The sequence below is a fragment of the Palaemon carinicauda genome, chromosome 25 (assembly GCF_036898095.1).
Source record: "Palaemon carinicauda isolate YSFRI2023 chromosome 25, ASM3689809v2, whole genome shotgun sequence".
NCBI classification, from domain to species: domain Eukaryota; kingdom Metazoa; phylum Arthropoda; class Malacostraca; order Decapoda; family Palaemonidae; genus Palaemon; species Palaemon carinicauda.
In genome coordinates, this window is record NC_090749.1 from 17818372 (window position 1) to 17834920 (window position 16549).

A 16549-nucleotide genomic window follows, 5' to 3' on the forward strand; every position below is an offset into this window, starting at 1 on the left:
GTCCCTGACTGGTGAATACCAGACTGGGGTTCGAACAAACTTGTTAGTTCGTTTGGTCACTGCAACCCTCACCATCCTGGTGAGCTAGAAAGGGGGGTGGGCGGTTGACCGGAACCTAAGGTCTATTTGCTGAGTCATCAGCAGCCATTGCCAGGCCCTCATTGGTCCTAGCTTTGACGAATAGGGGCTTGGGTGCTTATCATATGAATATATGGTCAGTGTCTAGGGCATTGTCCCTGCTTGTTAGGGCTATGTCACTGTCCCTTGCCTCTGCCATTCATAAGCAGCCTTTAAACTTTTAAAACTTTAAACTCTATTATCTGTAACATGAATCTTATTGATGCAACAGAATTTTATACCATTCCAAATCTCAAGTAATTTTATCTATATCAACAAGTAAAAGTCATATGAAAGCTGGAGTTCTTTATGTTTCAGACTTTTTAAAAAGACCTCTGAGATTGAAGCCTAGTTGTCTTTTGTCGATATTAATTGTCATTTCCTCACAATCCTTATCTCTTCCTTTCCATTTTATCTCCTGACAAACATCTTCCTAAACTGAAGGTTATGCTACTCTTTTTTATATTATCGACCTCCGAATAAGGTAGTTAGAAGTTCTTCATAATATTAAAGTATAAGAAAATTGTTATCGAACAAAATTAGTGAGTGTAACGAAGGATATATTAATACATGTATAATTGATTTATAAACGAAATTGAAATCTACTAGAGATTAAACAAAAATTCCACGAAAGAGAAAAGTAATTGATGATTTTAAAGGTAACTTTAGTTTATCTTTTACTGATTCGTTTTTATTTGTTTAATGGAACGTGATAATAACGTAAGGGGGAAGTCACTTTTTATTCAGAATATGCAAAATGAAACGTAAAGTTTAAATGGCTTTATTGTAAAAGTGTTTATCATTATTGTTAGAATGGTATTAATCAAGGTCTCTCTTTATAGATTGCTTATTCTTTTTCTCTGTCTCTCAAGAGTTCATCGCTGATGCTTATCCTCATTTCCCCCCTTTTCCTACCCTTTTTGATTCCTTTACTTTTCAAAAAGAGAGCAAATGCGTCTCCTTAGAATAACTGGGAAACTCTGCATGTCAGCTTTCCAAGGGACACATAGAAGATGAAAGACAATGACAATGAGAGAAAAGGAAAAGGTTTAAATGATACGTAGTAACGTTGTACGACGGTGTTCAAATTGGTAGAAATTGTCAGATACTGAACACCACCTGACCGGTGTTATCTCCTTTTTTAAAGAATGAAATATAATTTTCTTCATCCTGTATTTCAGGGGTCGGCATCCTTTTGAACACACTGTGCTAGTTGTTAATCAATGACATTTTTTTATTACCTTGCGTGCCAGTTGGTATATTTAGCACTATATAGGAAAATTGAAATTATAATTATACAGTATGTAGTGACCATTTTGATTATAATATATTTTCCTGGACATGCATGATATAAATGTAATCTGTTGCATCTGGTATTCTTTGTAACAAAAATATCTTACATTTAAAGTTCATAGTTCATCATATCAATGCCATCCTTACCTTTAATTCCCAAAGGCCAAAACTGAAATTTCAGTCAAATATTTGGACACCTTGAGTGTCACACAACCCTCAGAGTTATCGGTTGTAAGCCGTCTGCGATGGGGGCTGAGGATATGATCCATGTGTGAAAATTTCTGCTCACGTGATATGGGGATCCATAGGCTGATGGCAGTGCAAAAGCTACATTCTTCATGCAATTGAATTTATCAGGCAGTGATGCCCAAGACCTTGAATGGAGGCTGCAGTATCATTTTTACTAGTTTTCAATATTTCTCTAAGATCTTTAAAGCTAGCTGACCACAATGATCAGGCCTGAATGTCAATTAACTGCATTTCCAACTCCTCAGTTCCATCCACTTAAAGAGAGTCGCATTTAAGTTTAATCTATAGGTGTCTGGTCTGATTAAGAATGAAAACACTGGACCCTGCGTGGACTATCTTCAAATCTGATTAAGAACTCACTTCAGTTTATAGCATGTACAGCTGAAGGTCAGTATTGTTGACAAGATGAATTGCAGATGAGTTCAAGTTTTTTAAATAAGAAAGAATCAATTTTGATATCCGTTGAGTAAACTGCAAGCTTTGCAATAAATGTCTTCCAAATATCATACAAATCTATCCCTGTTTTTCCTGCACCTTGAGGTCATTTAGATGTATAGTGATGTCTGAGAGAAACATAAGTTCTACAATCCAATCTCTGTCCTCCAGATCAGGAGAGTCTTGGCCTTTTTTCTGAAGAACATTTCTATTTCATTAAAACATCCCACAAATCTCCCAAGTACTTTCCAATAGCGTAACCACCAAACACTGCAGTGTAAGAGTATATCTTTGTAAACACTGTCAACCTCTTCAAGGACAGCTCGAAACTACCTGTGCGTAAAAAGAAGAATGTGCAACAAAATAATTACTACTTTTGTAACAGTAGTCATCACCTTGTTGAGATCAGAGCTTGAGATCTTGCCACAAATTTTCTTGATGAACTATGCAGTGCAATTTCATGATGAGGTCCATAATTTTATCACCAACTATCTTAATACAACCCTTGTTTTTACCTACCATAGTAGAACCACCATCTGATGTAATTTCCAAAAATCTTTCCTGACTACCAATCAGTTCTCAAAATGGTCAGTGAATGCCATCAGTATGTATTCTCCCTTGGTGGTGCCATACATAGATTTAAGACTATACTTGGCTAAACAGTGATGTGGGGAAAACCATAGAAATCCATTCTTTCTTCCAGGGCCACACTGAACACAGGTGTACTTGTTAAAGCAACCGTTTGCTGCTGAGTTACATTAGATACATAGAGTAATTGATAGATATAAAGATAGATAGATATGATATTCAAATTATAATGTAAATAAACCATAAATATATAAGTAATGATACACAATACACATTCTCTCTCTCTCTCTCTCTCTCTCTCTCTCTCTCCTCTCTCACCTCTCTCTCTCTCTCTCTCTCTCTCTCTCTCACACAGTATTTTTTAGAGTTTTTTCACTTCTCCTTCGAATCAAAACGGCGTGCCATAGACAAGCACCCCACGTGCCAAGTCTGGCACGTGTGCCGTAGGTTGCCGACCCCTGCTGTATTTGAACAAATGGACACACTCAACTACTGATATGCACTGAAACAATAGAAACACTTAAAATAGAATGTGTTTGCAATTTCTATTTCATCTTCTGCGTTCTTTGCTTGTGACGTCATCACACCACTGGACTTCTCTAGTGGCCATCCACCAGTCAGGAAAACCTACGAAACTTATGAAGCCTCAGAAGACTCTCAATCACAAAAAATATGATGAATTAAGTCTTGTTAGCAACAATCGCTTTATATTATAGTTTAATGCGTATTTTATTTGTCGGGATACAAGATCATAAAGGCTGTTTATTGTTCTCTTTATGACCTTATATCCTTGTTTTTGTTGGTAGTTTTAGTATTCATGTCGTCTATAATGGGCGAATCCATTATTGGCTCGGGGGAAAACGAAAGTCTCTCAGTCTTTAAAAGCTTTAACTCTATCGCTTCTGACATAATTTATCTATAAATGAAAACGTTATACCAAATAAAACATAATTGCAAATAGTAAACTTTATATCCAACAATAACTTTCGTGTATATAACAAAAATTACTCTTGTCTAAGAACCTTCCTCCTCTACAGATTAGAAATGAATAGCTGTTTCTCTTGGCTGACAACAGATGGTGCTGGAAACTGGTTTATTCTGAAAATTAAGGCAAATAGAATACTGACTATAATCCGAATACCTTATTATTAATGATCTACCGATTACATTGGATTGCATTATATATAACGTGTATTTAATGGGCAAAATCATATCTATCAGCAGCAATATGACATGCAATTGAATTACTCATTTAGATTATATTGAAGAATAATGATAATTTTTCATAATGATTATGATGAGGAGGTATTCTATGAGCATGCAGATTAATTCTGATATTACCAGCAATGTTTTCACTTGACTTTTCAAAAGCAGAATCTTGTTTAAATCCGGTAATGCCATATTTGAATGTTCTTCAGATTTCTGAATGTTGCTACACTTTTCCACGTTGGAATGTGATGATCTTTAACGATGAACTATCAGAATTATAATCTATGTAAAAGGAAGTATTTTCTCATAACACAAAAAAAATCTTATATTATTTTTTTCACAATTCACCCTCACATGAGTAGTGGCAGTAACAATAGATCATAGAACTAAAAACATTGTATTTGAAGAGTAGATAAAAACTAATCCTAAAAAGGAAAACAAATTTCCTTTATAATTGTAAGCAACTATACATTAATATATTTACATATGTATTTTCTATATACGTTTAACGCTTGTTCTACCTTTTACAGTATTCTATAATTGCATCATACACGGAGTGGCATTTAAAGTAAATGATTTCAGATACACAGATATATTAATTATAAGCGGAAAATCATCATTAAATTCTGCAGACAAAAAGGTCTTCATCTTCAGAAAAGTTTCATAGAATAGATAACTATTGTATTTGGAATCCTGATTACGCTAACACTAACACTAATTTCAAATGCAACGAACTTTGACATCTCTTAGAAAAAGAGAGAGAGAGAGAGAGAGAGAGAGAGAGAGAGAGAGAGAGAGAGAGAGAGAGCATGGGATGAAGTAGGCTCTATTAACGCATTCATGATTAGAGACTATTAATTTCTTATCATGAAATATTTTCAGATCTTGCAGTTGTCTTATAATGAATTTACTCAAAGATCGTTTATTTATTTTCATATGTTTCATCAGGACAAATTTGACTTTTGTCGTAAGTTTATATTACGTAGGATAGAAAAGGACCAGTTGACCGACTGAAGACAGATTAAGAATATTTTTTCATGTTATCGAAATAAGTAAGAATTTTCTGGTTTGTATAATAGGAGAAGGAAACAGTGTTTGATCAAAATCAAACTCTCTCTCTCTCTCTCTCTCTCTCTCTCTCTCTCTCTCTCCCAACGTAGTTCCTTTTTCATTCATACCCATGTGTTTTGAGATGCATATTACTGAATGGTTCTAAAACCACTATTAAACATAAAATGGGTTTCAGGGAACTTCGCTCAAAAACTGTTCGAAGGCAATTTGCCTCGACACTCGAAACTTGAGGACAGTTGTAGTTAGCGAAGAGTCATCTTTCACAAACTTTGATTTGCAGAAACACAAGAAACAATATAGATATGAATTGTGTTATTTCTGCATTGTGCTTCGTGTTTTTTTTTTTTTTTTTTTTTTTGCTGTTGTTGTTGTTATTGTTGTTGTTGTTCATGCACCCAAATCACAATTAAACAAAATAAAAGATGTGGGGGAAGGTAGAGACTATGAGGATCACATCTGTCCGATGATAGGATAAAGGCACTCTCAATGAGATGGGCTGGGCGATGGTGAAACTGAACTATGTGTTCATTACCTGAACCGAATAGTATTAATCTTTACATGTATGCTCCTCGCCTCTTGAAAAAGAGCAGGCTATAGTCAGTGATTTTATTCATTCTCATCTTAATAACAAACCTCTCTCTCTCTCTCTCTCTCTCTCTCTCTCTCTCTCTCTCTCTCTCTTTTTTCTTTTCATTTTCATCAAGGTAAAACATCATATGTTACCGTCTTATTTAAATATTAAAGTAATTTATTGGAAGGTGCATAAATAATGAACGAAATTACCTTAAACTTGGACAATTATAGACACAAAAGCAACGTCATCTTATAAGGCTACACGGTATTAAGTATCATTAAATAAACATCTGAAGAAGAAGAAGAAGAAGAAGAAGAAGAAGAAGAAGAAGAAGAAGAAGAAACCTAATTTCTGAGGGTACATAAATCCATTTTTTATTGCCCAAGGCCCTTTCTTCAACACGGGAAGAGAATGCCATTACACACACTCTCACCCCCCCCCCCCCCTCTCTCTCTCTCTCTCTCTCCTCTCTCTCTCTCTCTCTCTCTCACCCGATGAAATATTGCGTCATTAGATCATGATCTTTTACTTTGTTTCTCTGCCCAGGGAGCCAGTTGTCCAGAAGAAAGAAGAAAGGAGATAAAAGGAAAGAAGTAGAAAGAAAAGGAAGCTGAAAGAGGAAGAGACAAATGAGAGCAATGACAGTATTCATGACCTCACTTAAGTACCACTTATTCATTCAACAACAACAAAAGGAGGGAAATGTCCCCAAGAAAATGTGATAAACAGATTAAGAGAAAAACTTTTATTTCGACATTATTCAACATGATTACCAAAATTTCTTCGTTTTGTTTGTCAAAGTGATGGATACAGAACTTGGTGGAATAGGAAACGGAATATACTTTTGAAACAACCTTTTGAATGGAAATATTTACAAATACTCTCTCTCTCTCTCTCTCTCTCTCTCTCTCTCTCTCTCTCTCTCTCTGCTATCATCCTGATTTGATGGAAAAAATTGGTGGTTTTTAAAATTCTCGTACCTGATCTGGATAACCTCATCTCACAGACAACAAAAGTTTCTATATGATTACTAAATATTTAGTTAGATAGGCACACACATACACACACGCAGATTCAACCATTCCCACCACCACCCCTCTCCTAACTACAACACGGCAGTTTTAGTTTCCGAGTGTACGTCACGGGGAACCACTTCTCATTATGGTATGATTACTTCCTCTCTCCCTACCCGAAGAGCAAAGGAGAGCTGAGAGATGAGCGTAGTTGGGCAGGGAGAAAAAAAGAATTAATATGAGAGTTCATTGCTGCAATAAGATGAAACAACAAAAATAATTGGCAGCATCAAGGATTTCTCACTTCCCTAAAATCGATTAGCAAAAAAAAAATAAATATAATAATAATAATAATAATAATAATAATAATAATAATAATAATAATAATAATAATAATAATAATAATAATAAGGGACAACAAATATTCAAGATATTATGAAGTTCCTTTTGGAATAAAAATAAAAACCTTATTGATAAAAGATGTAAATATAGGTAACCTCCGAAGATGAATATCTTTTTCCTGGACATACGAGTACAATGAAGAGGGTCAGTGGAGGGTTGCAATTGCATACTATGTGTAAATAAGATCCACAGAAGAAAACGGATATATATATATATATATATATGTATGTATGTATATTTATATATATAAATATATATGTATGTATATTTATATATATAAATATATATATATATATATATATATTTATATATATATATATATATATAGGTAACATATACAGTATATATATATATATATATATATAGGTAACATATACAGTATATATATATATAAATATATATATTTGTGTGTATATGTGTGTGTGGTGCACTTATAGTGACCACTTTCCAATGCAAGAGTTGATTAAACACAAGAAAATAGTCGGAATTATTTCTCCGATACCAATAAAAATACATCCAGATCTAATGGCTTTTGAAAATCATGCATGATTAGGTACTAAAAGCATTTTAGTTCTCTTGATGCAAAATCAACCTTTAAAGGAATTATGAAAAAAAATGCTTTATAGATCAGAGGTTTGAATAATTAATTAGAGTGTGAATCATAAATTATGATAATGTTACAAATTTTAAGTGAATATTCAATGTTGATATATTACAGCCTAATTGTATTCAAACTTTATTTTTTGTGTAATACCTTTTTTTTATGAAGAGTAAATTGGATAAAAGATGACAGACAAATTATATAATGATAAATGACCGCATTTATCAGAATATCTGTTTAGAAAGACAAGTCAGATATTGTCAGACAATAACTTTTATTTGAATGAATTTCGTATGCAGATAAGTAGTATATGTATGCAATACATTTATTCATGAGTTTTATTCATTAATAAGCAATAGAGAGAGAAATGATTTTAGATGTAATTATGAAGGAATAGAATGAATCGCAGAGAGACGAGAGAGTGAACGAGAAGTAGGTCGGTGTTGTTGTTAGAATTTCGCTGAGTCTTTCTGAATTATAGTCAAAACATTCCGCTTATTTTTCTAGAACCTTCGTATTACTCATATGTGTGTGCGTGCGTGTGTGGGTAGGTGTGTGCGTGCTCGCGTGCGTGCGTGCGTGTGTGTGTGTGTGTGTATTGTTTGGAGGCTTTCGTAATAGTTGTTCATCATACAAATTGAGATTCATACCCAAGCAGCAGTATTGTATAGTACACGTTGCAAGTCTACAAGTATGTGTGTCTACAGCATCTTTCTTTAGTCTTCCCTCAAATGTCGTGTTCATCACAATTCTCACTTGAATGTATGTCACATATATTGCACTAAATTATATTAGCACCAGGATATTTGAAATATACACTTTCATTTCCTAATAGAACATCGTATCAGAGCATGATCTCTCTCTCTCTCTCTCTCTCTCTCTCTCTCTCTCTCTCTCTCTCTTTGAATAGATAAATAGATGGCACATTAGATAGACAAAAAAATAAATTACTTAATCAGTTAACATTTGAAAATATTATAAAAATAATAAATAAAAAAAAACCTTCTAAGAAATCATTTTTTCGTTCGTTTCAGTCTAATATGATCGTCTGTGTGTGCGTGTGTGCGCGCGCGCACTAGTGTGTGTAAATTTCTACCTCATGCGGGGATCGAACCTTAGTCTCTTCTAATGAAAGGCAAGATAACCATCACCCATGCCAAGGGAGGCTCTAAAATGGATTATTTTGTTGTTGAACAGAAGGAGGAACAGAAGGAGGAACAGAAGGATGGGGTTCAAATTTCAAGTGAACAAAATCAAAATCAATGAAGAAAAAAAGTCTTCAAACCTTCGAAGGCTTCAGGTCAGACGAGGTCATTTGGCTGAGCGAGAATATTCACTGAATACATCTAAGAAAAAGGGGGGAATTTTGTGTTTGATTGAAATCTGAAAGTCAATCTATTGACACGAGTGTTAAATGCAATAGGGAAGCCTGTTTCGGTTTTCATTTACAACGATAAAATTCTTTATATATATATATATATATATATATATATATATATATATATATACATTATGACGTGATATTCTGAGGTCTGGTGTTGTGGCTTGGAATTCTCTGTTATTATTTATCACCTTTTCCTCGTAAATCATTTTTGCTTGTTTTACTTGATATGCTTAGAAATATCTTTATTAATAACGTTTGTTATGCCCAAAAATATTTTATTTTGACCTCCACGTCTCTACTCTTCCTTTGATAGTAAACATCTCAAAAATATTATTATTATTATTATTTGCAAAGCTACAAGCCTAGTTGGAAAAGCAGGATGCTATATGCCCAGGGGCCCAACAGGGAAAATAGCCCAGTGAGGAGAGGAAACAAGAAAAATTTAAATCTTTTAAGAACAGTAACATTAGAATAAATACTTCTTATATAAACTATCAAAACTTTAACAACTCAAAAGGAAGAGAAATTAGATAGAATATTGTGCCTGAATATACCCTCAACCATTAACTTGGTAAGCAAGATTTTTCTTAACCGAATAAAGTTGATCTTTACGAGGAAAATGGCCAGGGATGACATTAAAAACACATATATCCAAATTATGAAAAATTCTCAGTCCATTCAATGTCATACTATTACAATGCCAGATTAAAGGAATCTGAAATCATCTGAGCCGATGTCACCATCAGGGACATCACCAAAACCAATCTGAAGGGAATTTCCAAAAGAGGTTTGGACATCCGGATGTCATTCTGTTTACACCGACGGTTTTAATCTCTGTTGATTAATTTTATTGAATTTCTTTATGCGAGGTTTGATGAAACCATAGAAACAAGGCAACTACGGTCCAAGACAGGTCAAGGTACTATCAAATAAGGATTTTCTCGGTTTAAAAATATTTTGCGTCCTTTTAAAATGTTTGTGACTTCTCCCAGACTCTTAACTCTTAATTGCAAATACGAAGAAGCATCAGATAGCAATAAAGGTAATTTTTGTACATTTATAGTTATGTCTGTTGAACACCTGTTTATATCACTTCATGGATGGAGAACCAACAAGTGGCAAATAAAGAAACACATATATAACAAAAAGATAACATACATGGAAGGTGGTTGTAAAAACAAAAACTTATAAGAATGTACACAACAAACAAAACTACTCTCCATTTCATTCATTCAATTATTATTATTTTTATTATAATTATTATTATTATTATTATTATTGTTGTTATTATTATTATTATTATTTTTATTATTATTATTATTATTATTATTATTATTATTATTATTATTATTATTATTATTATTATTATTATTACTGATGAAATCTCTGAAAAGGTCAACCTGATGGTTAATCTCTTTGGTGTGTCAGGTGTTGTACAGCATTATGTGACTACTGAGTCTTTCCTCGTCAGTGACCTAAAAGAAGCCACTGCAGATAAAGATAGTATTATCGCCCAAGCTAATGTTATCGGAATAAATCTTTTATTGACTAAAAAAAGTAAACAACATAATTCTAACCTTTTCCAGCAAAAAATCCCTGTTTATTAGACTGATATGAAACGAAAAATAACAAAATTAAAATATTTTATTCTATTTTATGTTCTTCGTTTCATAGTTTATTTATTTCCTTTCCTCACTGGGCTATTTTTCTTGTTGGAACCCTTGTGCATATATTATCCTGCTTTCCCAATTAGGGCCGTAGCTTGGCTAGTAATAATAAAAATTTTGGGAAAGAGAAAGAAATAAATGTTTTCAGTCGACTGTTTGATTTTCCTTTGAAATCATGAAACTTTCATAGAATTTTGTGCACATTTCCTTACTCACGATCATCGGTAAGGACCCTGCACAATTGAACAGAAGGGCTCACTGGCGTATGATGTGTAAATGGACAAGTGTTGGTGCCTGTGTACTTGCATAAGCCTACTTTATAGATTTCGGTGTAAATAGGCTTTTGTGTATATTTGCGTTTACGCGGGGTTCAACTTCTAACTATTTCCTTAGATATATTATATTGTTATCAACGTAAGTAAATCTATAATAACAGTTTTGTACTTGCGTGTGTGTGTGTGTGTGTGTGTGTGTGTCTGCAGTTGTGTGTTCACTTGAAAATACTTGGGAGAGATACAGCTCAGCCTTCAAATGAGATCATAACACTTTTGATAATAATGATAAACAGCAAAATTATGGAAACAATCTGATACACAGAGAACGAGCTTTCCTATTGTTGTAACCCTGCAACAATGAACGTAGTATTGCGAATTACAAGGAACATTCTTTCCTTTCACAAGAGAATAGCTGATGTTTAGGTGATAGTTAATACGTGGACTTTGTGTGAATGTATCTGATAATGTATTGACAGTAAAGAGTGGTACTCTCTACAATATTCGTCGTTCACAGAACCAAGACCAAACAAATTTTACAGTTTTTTTTTTTTTTTTTTTTCCAAATAAAACAGGAGACGTTAACGACTTCAAGGTTTTACCAATAGTCATCATAATTTTCTAAACGTTTAAAAGGTTTAGTCTAATGCGAACAGTTTGAAGTAACGCCCCAACGAAGGCTGCAAAGTTGGGCGTGGTCAAACTAGGTCACGCCCCTTCCTTGAATCTCCAACCAAAAGCATCTGCGTCTCTCCCAAAGAAAAAGAAACAGAAGAGACACAGAGAAATTAATCGTCTTCGTTCTAGCTGTCTTTTGTTGGTCTTCGAGATGTTGCCACAAATTCTTCTAGTTAGTTGAGGGCGGTTTTCATTTGTTTCCCCTGGTTACAGAATATTGGCACCTTTGGTCATTATAAAATGTTTCCTTTTGTTTCAGAACAAGAACAACTTTTCTCAGTGTAACAGGAAAAAGCAACGTCAAGGTGGCACTGAAAATTGGAGTTGACTATGAAGTGGTGCCACTTTCTCTTGTTAGGGGAATAGTCTCAGGTTGTTTATATAGGTACTCTACTATAATCCAGTTTCAAACACCATCTGCTGTCAACTAACAAAAAAAGCTTTTCATTTATGATCTGTAGGGGAGGAAGATTGTTAGACAATAGTAATGTTTGTCATAATCGTGAAAGTTGTTGTTGTATGTAAAGTTTACTATTTGCAATTATGTTTTATTTGGTATAACGTTTACATTTATAGATAAGTTATGTCAGAAGTGATAAAGCTAATGACTTTTAAAGACAGAGAGACCTTCCTTTTCACCTCAAGCCAATAATGAAATCGCCCATTATAGACGACATGAATACCAAGACTACCAACGGAAAAGGATACAGTTTAAGGTAATACAAAGAACAAATAGACAGCATTTATTATCATCTTGTATCCTGACAAATTGGATATACATTAGATTAAAATATAAAGCTATTTGTGCTAACAAGACTTAATTCATCATGTTTTCTGTGACTAAGAGTCTTTTGAGGTTTCATAAGTTTCATAGGTTGTTACTTTTGACTGGTGGATGGCCACTGAAGAAGTCAGGTGGTGTGATGACGTCACAAGCAAAGAATGCAGAAGAAAAAATAGAGATTTCAAACACATTCTCTTTTGAGTGTTTTATTGCCTCAATGCATATGAGTAGTTGAGTGTGTTTGTTTGTTCAAATACAGAGTGAAAAAATTGTATTTCATTCTTTAAAAAATAGAAAAATAACACTGGTCAGATGGTATTCAGTACCTGACAATTTCAACCAATTTAAACAGCATCGTACAGCGTTACTACGTATCATTCAATCCTTTTTTCTTTTCTCTCTTTGTCATTGTCTTTCATCCTCTATGTGTCCCTTGGAAAGCTGACATGCAGAGTTTCCCAGTTATTCTAAGGAGACGTATTTTCTTCAATTTGGAAAACTAAAGAAGGAAACAAAAATGGTAGAAAGAAAGAGAGAAATGAGGATAAGCATCAGAGATGAACTCTTGAGAGATAGAGAAAAAGGGATCAGCAACCTATAAAGAGAGACCTTAATACCATTCTAACAATAATTAAAAACTATTTAACAATAAAGCCATTTAAACTTTCTGTTTCATTATGCATATTCTGAATAAAAAGTAAATTCCCTATTAAGTCATTATCTCGTTATATAAAACAAAGAAACCCGAATCAGAAAAAGATAAACGAAAAAATACTTTCAAAATCATCAAGAAAACAAATAATTCTCAAAGTCATTAATTTTCTCTTTCGGGGATTTTTTTTTTTTTTTTAATCTCTGATAGATTTCCATTTCGTTTATAAATTAATATCAAATGCATTAATATATCCTTCGTTACACACTCTATTTTGGTTCGATAAAATTTTTTCTTATACTTTATACTCAATACTATCCAATCCATTACCAATTCTCCACTTGTTCAATAATCTGTGAAAAGTCCCACCTGCCAATCAAAAATCTTTTAACTGCTCTGGTTTGAAGATCGGCTGTGTACTGCAATCCTTTCTTTCTATAAAGGTTTAAAGGCCACTCATGAAAGGCAGGGCCAAGGGACAGTGACATTGCCGTAACGAGCAGGACAATGGCCTAGAGACTGACCATAGGTACATATGATCAGTGCCCATGCCCCCTCTCCACCTAAGCTAGGACAAAGGAGGGCCAGGCAATGGTTGCTGATGACTCAGCAAATAGACCTATAGGTTCCTTCCGCCCCGCTTATAGCTCACAAGGATGGTGAGGTTGCAGCGACCAAAGGCACTAACGAGTATAAGCGGGACTCGAACCCCAGTCTGGTGTTCACCAGTCAGGAACGTTACCACATTGTTAGGAACGTCCCATTAGATCCGAGCTGTATCAGATCTCTAGTTCAATTTACCCAATAGAATTTAACTAGTTTGCGTTGTCTTTGAAACGTTTGCTCTGGTATTTTCCTTCTCAGTGAAGCTGGTGAAAGCAAAGGTTTTCACAAAGTGACGGTTTCTTTATCACCATGTTACTACCTGATAACGAATGGGAAGTTTTTATGCAATTATTTAATGTACTACGTGTCTCAATTTATTCTTTTACTTCATGTCTTACTCAAATCCACAGCAATGCTAACATAAGAGTAGAAACAAATTCTGTGATTTTAGGTGAAAATAGGTATTAGGAAAAATTTAACTTTGTTAACTTAAAATACAAACTAGTAATAGAACTATCAAATGGAAACCAAATGGATTGAATATTTTGGATGGATAAGTAAACCGGAGATCAACAATGAATAGACATTGCACCAATCAATGAAGGAATAAATGTCTTCAAAAGATTCGCTAAAAGGGAAAACCTTCGAAGGCTGCAGGTCAGACCTGCACGTCATTTGGATGAGCGAAAGCCTTCGCTGATTACATCTGAGAAAAAAGAAAGGAAATTTTTTTTTGGTTTAATATCTGAAAATCAATTCATTCACACGAACTTTCCGTTTTCATAATCAACGCTACAATTCTTTTTAAATTTTTTATATATATAAAAAATTTATTGGTACGTGATATTCTGAGCTCTGGAATTCTCTGTGGATGTTTTTCACGTTTTAATTTCCATTGTAATGTTTTTCATTGTTAGCATGATGTGTTTATAGATAATCTTTACATGTAACATTTTTGGTAACCACAAATATTTTCAACCGTTCATATTAGACAGACCAGAAAAGCTAGTAACTTGGTAAGAAATATTTCACATGACAGAAGAAAGCGGATATTTATAAAGAAAATGACCAAGAATTACATAAAAAACACATAAACCAAAATAATTACAAATTGTCAAACAATTAATTGTTATAATCTATTTCAATACTGGTTCCAAAGCATTTGAAGTCTTATGAGTCGATGTCACCACCAGAGACATGGCCAAAACCTGCCATAATCCTTACTGAGTGAAGACATCTAATATTTGGGAGTCAAGTCCCAGTCCCCCAAGGGATGTTGGTTGGACGTCACATCCCAAGATTATCATCCATCCTCTCACGAGTCACAGGTTTATTGTTAGCACTTTCTACCTCACAATATGAGTATGTTGTTGTTGTTGTTGGGATTTAGTCTTTCATAATAACATTATTGCTAAAATATATGATGTAATATTTAGATTAGATTATGAATGACATATTATTCACTGAGAATGAAATATTTACTTGGAAAGAATTAATATTTACTAAGAAGGAAATATTGTTATCGGAGAATGAACTATTATTCATATAGAATGAAATATTGTTATTCGCGTGAGAAGAGACCCTTTGTCCTTCATCGTTTGCAGACACCAAAGAAAATTCCGTCTTCACAATCATCTGCCATAAATGATTTGATGAAACAATTTCTCCTCTCATTGGTCGAATTGGTTTTTCTCTTCATTGAAGCATAAAGAGGAAAAATTAACGATTTTTCTTCCATATTCTTCCATTAATTACTGCATATGGTAGATCACACTCAATAGGATATAAAATTTTTCGCTTTCAATTCCTTTATTGTTTCTCCTTTCTCATTCCTTTATCCTCTTTTTTTTATTTTTTTTTATTTTTTGGGGGGGTTTTCTTTACGAGTTTAATTTATAATCGACTTTGAATTCTTCCAGTTTAACGGAGACAAAGAGTTTTTTCTTCAAATAACATTTATCTGAAGATGAGCTACTTTTCTTTGTGTACCATTCTTACCAGTAAGTATTTTCAGTAAATGCGTAATATTGTGAAATGAAAATGCAATAACATTTGTGTCAGAACATTTCATGTAATTAGTTTTCAATGTTACCGATTAAGACATTTGCCTCTTAATTAAAGGGTGACTTGTCTTGAGCACTTTTACTGCAAGAACCATATTTCATTTACTTAAACGTCCTAAGAAATGAGATTCCCTATAAACTGACTAAACATTCTCTAAGATAATAAATATATATTTTTTTCTGTAACCTTGATTATATCCTTATTAAAGCTGAGTGAACAAAGTTGTCTATATAAAAGCAGAGCCTGAGAGAGAGAGAGAGAGAGAGAGAGAGAGAGAGAGAGAGCAGATCATTTCCATCTGCTACCAATGATAGATGAAGAGACGATAAATAAGATAGGCTAGATATATAGCGTACAGCTCCTTAACTTTCACAAGGATCTTTTCATTAAATCTTATCTCCGAAACCATTTCTGTTATTTTCAATCCTAGTTCAATATAAATGAGATTTATATAGTGAGATGAAAACGGTCGTCTGCAATGGAAATAAATTGTTCTAATATATATTTTTTATTCTTAATAATATATATAAAATTTTTATTCCTTGTTTCCCCTTGTCTCTACTTTCTTTAGAATTATTCGTTTTCTATATATATATATATATATATATATATATATATATATATATATATATATACATATATATATATATATATATATATGTATAGATAAATATTTCTTAGACTATAAATTTTTAATTCGTTCCCAAAAATTTTATTGCTTTGAAATATCTTTAACATATTATTCCAACCACTGGCCTTTCCTCGAAAACCGTAAAAAGGGATATATTGTCGCAAGGAATAAGAGACAGGTATATTTGTATACGGTCTAATATATATATATATATATATATATGTGTGTGTGTGTGTGTGTGTGTGTGGATGACTGTGTG